Here is a 7,885-nt window from a genome sequence, read left to right as displayed (position 1 = left end):
GAATCTGCAATTTCTCACCCCACAAAGACTTCAGACTTGACCAAATTCTCACCCTACACAGACTTGACACATGACTTGGACTTGTGATCAAAGACTTGAGACTTCACCAAGTCTTACCCCACAAAGACTTAAGACTTGATATGGACTTGTGACCAAAGACTTAAGACTTGACCAAATCTCACCCTATAAAGCCTTGACACTTGACTTGGTCTTTTTTATCAAAGCCTTGAGACAAGACAAAATCTCACCCCACAAAGACTTGAGACTTGACCAAGTCTTATCCAAAAAATATTTAAGACTTGACCAAGTCTCACCCCACAAAGACTTGAGACTTGACCAAGTCTCACCCCACAAAGACTTGAGACTTGACCAAGTCTCACCCCACAAAGACTTAATACTTGACCAAGTCTCACCCCACAAAGCCTTGAGACTTTACAAAGTCTCACCCCACAAAGACTTGAGACTTAACTTCAACTCATGACCAAAGACTTGAGACTTGACCAAATCTCACCAAACAAAGGTTAATACTTAACCACGTCTTATCCTACAAAGACTTGAGACTTGACCAAGTCTCACCCCACAAAGACTTGAGACTTGATCAAGTCTCACCCCACAAAGACTTAATACTTGACAAAGTCTCACCCCACAAAACTTGAGACTTGACGAAGTCTCACCCTACAAAGACTTGAGACTTGACCAAGTCTCACCCCACAAAGACTTGAGACTTGACGATGTCTCACCCTACAAAGCCTTGAGACTTTACAAAGTCTCACCCCACAAAGCCTTGAGACTTTACGAAGTCTCACCCCACAAAGACTTGAGACTTAACTTCAACTCATGACCAAAGACTTGAGACTTGACCAAATCTCACCCAACAAAGGTTAATACTTAACCATGTATCATCCCTCAAAGACTTGAGACTTGACGAAGTCTCACCCTACAAAGCCTTGAGACTTGACGAAGTCTCACCCCAAAAATACTTGAGACTTAACTTCAACTCATGACCAAAAACCTGAGACTTGACCAAATCTCACCCCACAAATTCTTGATACTTGATCAAATCTCACCCCACAAAGACTTGAGACTTGACTGGGACTTGTGCAAAAGAAGACTTGTGAACATCTCTGCCTCAGAATGAATCAAAGACTTTGTGCTTTTTCCCTAAAAGTGTTTGTTCCGAGCCAAGAACTGTTTAGGAACCTTTATTTTTTTTTAAGTGAATGTGTTGTGGAGAAACAGCCGATGGGTCAGGGCAGCAGAAGTTAGGCTAGAAGTAAGTATTCGGCTGCCAAAAAGTAGGCGAGCTCGTTTATTTTCCATAAATAGGAGGCTGAGCGGGCGTACGTGCGTTGCGGGCCAGCCCCAGCCTCCACTCTCCTGGTCCAGTGAACTCTGTTCATACCGATCCGCACACTTCTTTTTCATTACTCAGCTTCTGCCAGCCGGCACTTGTGCGCTGAAACGGATAAATTCGAAATCTTTCAGAAGTCTGGGGGGGGGGGGGAGTGGTTGGGGTGGGGGGGACCGCTGCAAGTCGTGAGGGATTTTCAGCCATACATCAAACAGATTTATCCATTGGTAATGTACAACACGCGGTGATGCGATATTTTACACCAGGAGCTGCTTTTCCTCCACCCTTTCCACCCCCATTATAAATGGAAGAAGCATTGAGCGCCGAGTTAGTCCGTAGATTATTAATGGTTTTATGTATGTTGGTATTGACTTGATGTTTGTTTAAAATTTATCTGCGCGAGGCATTCGCCGTGTAGGTGCGAGCTCACCTTGAGAAGGTGGAAAGAAACAAAGATTCCTCATTTCAGCTTGGTTTTTCACCTTCGTCTAGTTTATCTGATTCCTGAAGGCTGAGTTACAGGTCTATAGGCCTTTACACTCCATTTCAAATCGACATCGGGTTCAACAATGGATCTGGTTCAATTCAGTTGAACATGGAATAAATATTAAATATATGTTTTGCGCTCTTCTTCTTTAGGCAACGCTGTAGAATAAAAAAAAAAACTAGATACACTTTATATAAACAGACTCTGTCCTTGTTACATTTATTTATATGATACTTTACGATATATTCTTTTTCATATGGGATGGTAGGTCAAAGACATTTCTTGACAAGAATGATGAACTGCTGCAGATCTGGAAAAAATAAGAAACCACTTAAAATGATGAGTTTTTTTGATTTTACCAAATTGAAAACCTCTACAATATAATCAAGAGAAAAAGTGGATGATCACAAGCCATCAAACCAAGCTGAACTGCTTGAATTCATTTCGCAACAGGAGTGAGTAGCATAAAGTTATCCAAAAGCAGTGTGTAAGACTCGTGGAGGAGAACATGCCAAGATGCATTAAAACTGTGATTAAAAACCAGGGTTATTCCACCAAATATTGATTTCTGAACTCTTAAAATTTTATGAATATGAACTTGTTTTTTTTGCATTATTGTTTTTTTCAGAGTGGTATATAATTATATCTTAGGCAGATATGTAAATGATTACTCGTTACCAAAGACTTAAAAACTTGACTTGGACTTGTGACCGAAGACTTGAGACTTGACCATGTCTCACCCAACAAAGGCTTGAGACTTGACTTCATCTCATGACTAAATACTTGAGATTTGGTTAAGACTCATTCGACAAAAGCTTGAGACTTGACCTGGACTTGTGACCAAAGACTTGAGACTTGACCATGTCTCACCCAATGAAAGGCTTGAGACTTGACTTCATCTCATGACCAAATACTTGAGATTTGGTTAAGACTTACCCCACAAAGACTTGAGAATTTACTTTAACTCATGACCAAAGACTTGAGACTTGACCAAGTCTCAATCCATAATGATGTAATACTTGATGAGAGGATTCCAGTGTCAACCTGTGAAGCTGTGGTAAACTCCATACCCAAGATAATTAAGGCAGTGATGGAACATAATGGTGGCCACACAAGATACACTCAAAATATTTACAAGTTTTACACCACAAAAGCTTGAGACTTGCCTTGGACTAGTGACCAAAAACCTGAGACTTGACCTAGACTTGTGATCAAAGACTTGAGACTTGACTTAGGCTCATGACGAAAAACTTGTGACTTGACCAACTCTCAACCCATAAATACTTAATTCTTGATTAAGAGGATTCCAGTGTCAACCTGTAAAGCTCTAGGTGTGAACACCTTGCCCAAGAGAGTTATGGCAGTGATGGAAAATAATGGTGGCCACACAAAATAACTTTATCGACAAATAACTACCGACACTTTAGGCACATTTTGTCCATTTTCACTTGTGGGTGGGGTCTACTCACTTTGTTGCCAGTGGTTTGGACATTAATGGCTCTGACTTCGTTATTATGAGTTATTTTGATGGCACTGAAAATTTGCACTGTTATACAAGCTGTATAATGACTAATTGTAATCCATTGTATCAAAGGTATAATAGTGAACCAAAGGATGGGGGAAGGGGGTTCTTCGGTTACATCACTCCCCTTGAAGAACCCATCGTGGTGCATTTATTTTTTAAAGGAATGTAGATGGCATCTCCAAGTGGAGCAAACTGGAAATAGTCAGCCATCTGCACCAAACCCCAAAGGTGGTGGTGAGGCAGTGGGCTGATAAATCACCCGGCAGCATCGGCCAGGTCCAAATCATATCCTTTTTCCCCCTGCCGTGGACTACAACGCCTGGAGAGGGGGGCAGGCATTACCCTGCCTTTGCGTGTAGATGTTCCGAGAGTGAGGGTCCCATGCCAAATCACAGATAATGATGTTTCCCAATAAGTGTATTCTTCATCCTCCCCTCGGCATCGGCGTCGGCTTCGCAGTGCGGGAGTTGGTGCAAAATTTCCATACGGCGAGGCGCCGGATGCGCTCGGCATAGCAGCAAACGGCGAGATGAATGATCAGATAGTGGGAATTACAGTAGGGAAGCCGGGCGCCGTGGTGGAATCAATCTTCGGATTGCCTGGTCCTCTCCTCGGGGGCCTCCAGCTTTACTCAACTCGCACCCTGATTGAGTAATTCCTCTATTTTTCCTCCCTCCTTTTTCTTCCCCACCCCGAGAATCCTGGCCGGGCGAGGCAAGACCTCATTTCACAACTGACCTTTAGCTCATTTTCAAATTATTGCGCGAGCGCGAGTGGCTGAGAGCGTCTCCGATAAAGACTCGCCTCGACCCCTCCACGCCGAGCGGGGGCCCGAGCACCTCTCCGCAGATAAAGGGATTTAGAAACATAGGCGAGGAGATAACGACGCCACACTTAATGAGGAAGAGTCTTCTTAATTGGAGGAGGTATGAAAGTATACAGCGCATTTGAAAGGAGGCTACTGAAATAAATGACCTGCCTTCAAAGGGCTGATTCAGAGGATTTCTAACTGAGTCAATATGGAGGTTATCTTATTTTATGGACCCTTTAAGAAAGATTTACTGTATCGTCTATGTCAATTCTCTATCTAAACCTTTTCTTTTTTTTTACATTGTGTGGAAAATAACACATTAAATAGATCAATAGTCATAAATAGTCATAAATCTAATGGTTCTAATGGTGTGGTCCTAAAGACTTAATAGGGGCATTACAACGAATGTTATTTTTACTGTTGTTTCTTGATTCATAAGGCTTTATAAGAAAAGTAGTATACTTATTCATAGTAGTTACCATGTAATAAACCTGTTGTAAGCAGTCATTTACTTCTAGATGAATAAGTGTTCTAAAAAAAATGCATAATTCGCTGTAATTACTCATTAATTAAGGAAATAATTGCAGCCATTCTCTCTATTGGATTGATGCATGGAAAATATGTTTTTGACTGGTAATAAAGTTGTAATAAGCAGACAGTTAACAACTTAAGCAGCTTAAAATAGGAGCATTAGAAGTGTTCCAATTTTTTTAAATGCTTAATCCACTTTATTTACTGTGAATTAATGAAAGAGTAAAAGCAACCAGTTACATGCCAAATAATGGCTTGTTAAAAGTATTTCAGTTTTTTTTCTTCTGAAAAATGCTTGTGTTCTGAAATATGATTCATCCACTGTATTTAGTGCTTGATACACAAGTGATCAACTACACTCTAAACCCAGAATTAGTTTGAACTCAAACAAATAAAGTCTGTTTTATGTCAAATTGGATTTTTTCAAACATTAATTAACTATTTTGAGTTAGGTGAAATCTAAACTCGCTTACTTTATTTATTTATCTTCCCCTTTTTTCCACATTGTGTGGAAAATAACACATTGAATGGATTAATAGTTTTAGAATGTTATTTTTACTGTAGTTACTTGCTTCATAAGACTTTTTAAGAAAAGAATTATACTTATTCATAGTAATTACTGTGTAATAAACCTGTTGTAAGCAGCAATTTACTAGTAGCTCGATAAGCGTTCTAAAAAATGCATAATTCTATAATTCAACTCTAATTACTTATTAATAAAGAAAAAAATTGCAGCCATTTAACTCTTTTGGATTGACTGGAATGTAATAAAGTTGTAATAAGCAGACAGTTACCAACTATAGCAACTCCTGTATTGTTAAGCAGCTTAAAATAGGAGCATTAGAAGTGTTCTGACTTCTGTTCTGCTTAAATGGTTAATCCACTTTATTTATTGCTCATTAATGAAATAGTAATAATCAACCAGTTACAAGCTGAAAAATGGCTTGTTAAAAGTATTTCAGTTTTGTTTTTTTTTCCTGAAAAAAAGCTTGTGTTCTGAAATATGATTTATTCGCTGTAATTAGTGCTTAATAAATAATTGATCATTTAGTCATCAAACCGTCTTAGCTACAGCTACACTGTAAACCCACAATTAGTTACAACTCAAACAAATGAAGTCTCTTTAATCCCGAATTTGATGTTTCCAAACATTTATTAACTAATTCGAGTTAGCTGAACATTTGTGGCCACTTATATGCAGATGTTTAAGTTGAATTAACTTTAAAAGCAACTTTAGCAACTTTAATAGTAAAGTTGCCATTGAAGTTACACCCCCATTGAAGTTGCCATTGAAGTTGCCATTGAAGTTGCCATTAAAGTTGGCTTTTCTGTTGGCTTTTGGCACAATCTGTTTGCATACTGGGTGTGGCCTCCAGTTTCTGACAGACACTCATCATCAGTGTGTAGTGATTCCCCCCAGGCTACCGTTGTTAAACTTTTAGATAATATATTATCAGTGTTGGGCACGTTACTTTGAAAAAGTGTTTAGTTATAGTTTCTACTTACTTCTCCAAAAAAGTAACTAAGTTAGTAACTGACTTACTCCACTATAAAAGTAACTAGTTACCAGTAAAAGTAACTATGTAAAAGAGTAAAAACTGAGTATAATAAACTCTTGCTACCATAAATTCACCCTGAAATGGTGATTTAGGCTTTCCAAATATAGTACATGAACTTCTTACTGGAAACATGCTCTAATATTGTGCTTCCTTTGTATTTTTAACTTTAAATACAAACATAAGAGTAGCACGGTTTGACAGGGGAGCACAACTCAACAGAGCACCTGATGACTCAGCTCACCGTGTGGGCGTATCCGTGACGTTTTTATTTATTCAAATCAAGTAACAGGTGTAGTCAATCGTAATTTTAAGATTTTTAATCAACCTCACTGTGAAGGCAGCTGTTCTGTACGTGTGAGGCTGGTATGTGCCTTTCTCACACACAGCGGAACTTTTTTTCGGAGGGCGGGGCTGCTCGCATGCAGTGGCTCTCTCTCTATTGAAATGAATAGGATGCGCTGTGCTGGTGGACGGGGAGAAGTGCTCACTACAGACGACTGTCTTCCTCTGAGGATGAACCTGCGGACCCTTAGAGAAACCCTGGTCTCATCCTTCTCTCCCTTGTGACTCACACACACACACTTGCGCCTTTGTCTGTATGCGCGAAGTAAAAAAAAAAAAAGTCATTGAGTGGCTAAAGTAACGTGCAGTAACGGGGTGTGGGAAAAGGTAACAGCATTACAGTTACAGTCAGAGTAATCAGTTAGATTACTCCTTACTGAAAAAAAGGTAATTTCAACACCGTTACTCCCATCACTGTATATTATAGACTATAAAATAACTGCCCGGCCCTTATGTTGTAGGCTGTAAGAACAAGCATCATTTTCTGAGCTTTTAACTGTTAGAATTTCAAATCTATGTTTCACTTATATGACACCAAAAAGAAAACTAAATACTTAAACATTTACAATTCAAAGTAGAGTAGTTGTGCAAAGCACTGGATACAACCCAATAAAACATCCATTAAATTAACTTTATTTTTACTTTAAACAAAAAAAAAATTGAAGCAGAAGGAATTAGAAGTTTTTAACTATTTTTAACTATTTAAGTTCGGATTTGTGTTTTTAAAGTGTTGCAAATTGAACTTCTGATAGATGTCTCCTACATGCCGTGCTCTCAGTCACTCGGAGGAATACCCCATCGCTCATTGTCTGAATGTCACGCTCTCCGTTCACATAAAGCTTCAGACCGCTCTCTCTCTCTTGCTCTCTCTCTCTTGCTCTCTCTCTCTCTCTCTCTCTCTCTCTCTCAAAGAGACGAGGAGCATTAGGAGCAGCATCTGATGTATTCCCCCACCATATGCTGCTGAACGGGCAGATTCGGAGAGTTGGGGGGATTTTTCTCAGTGGCACTTTGTTCATTAGAGCACATCCAGAGACGTGATGCTCGCCGGGATCTTTTTTTTTTTTCCTGTCTATTTTCCTTTTTTTTTCCCCTGGAACTCTGGGTGTGTTCGGAGACAGAGATCAAATCTCCATTTAAAATGCCCTGCAGGTTTACAGGCAACCGTGGGCAGAGCACTTTTACCAGGATATGGAGACGGGGGGCTGAGGTGAGGGGGGGGGAGGGGTGTCAGAGAGTAAGGAGGGGGGGGGGGGCAGAGAGCAAAAGGCAAGAGGGA

This window comes from Astyanax mexicanus, chromosome 24 (assembly GCF_023375975.1).
Source record: "Astyanax mexicanus isolate ESR-SI-001 chromosome 24, AstMex3_surface, whole genome shotgun sequence".
Classification (NCBI taxonomy): domain Eukaryota; kingdom Metazoa; phylum Chordata; class Actinopteri; order Characiformes; family Acestrorhamphidae; genus Astyanax; species Astyanax mexicanus.
The sequence above is the reverse complement of the archived record's forward strand: the minus strand, read 5'-3'. Positions refer to the sequence as shown.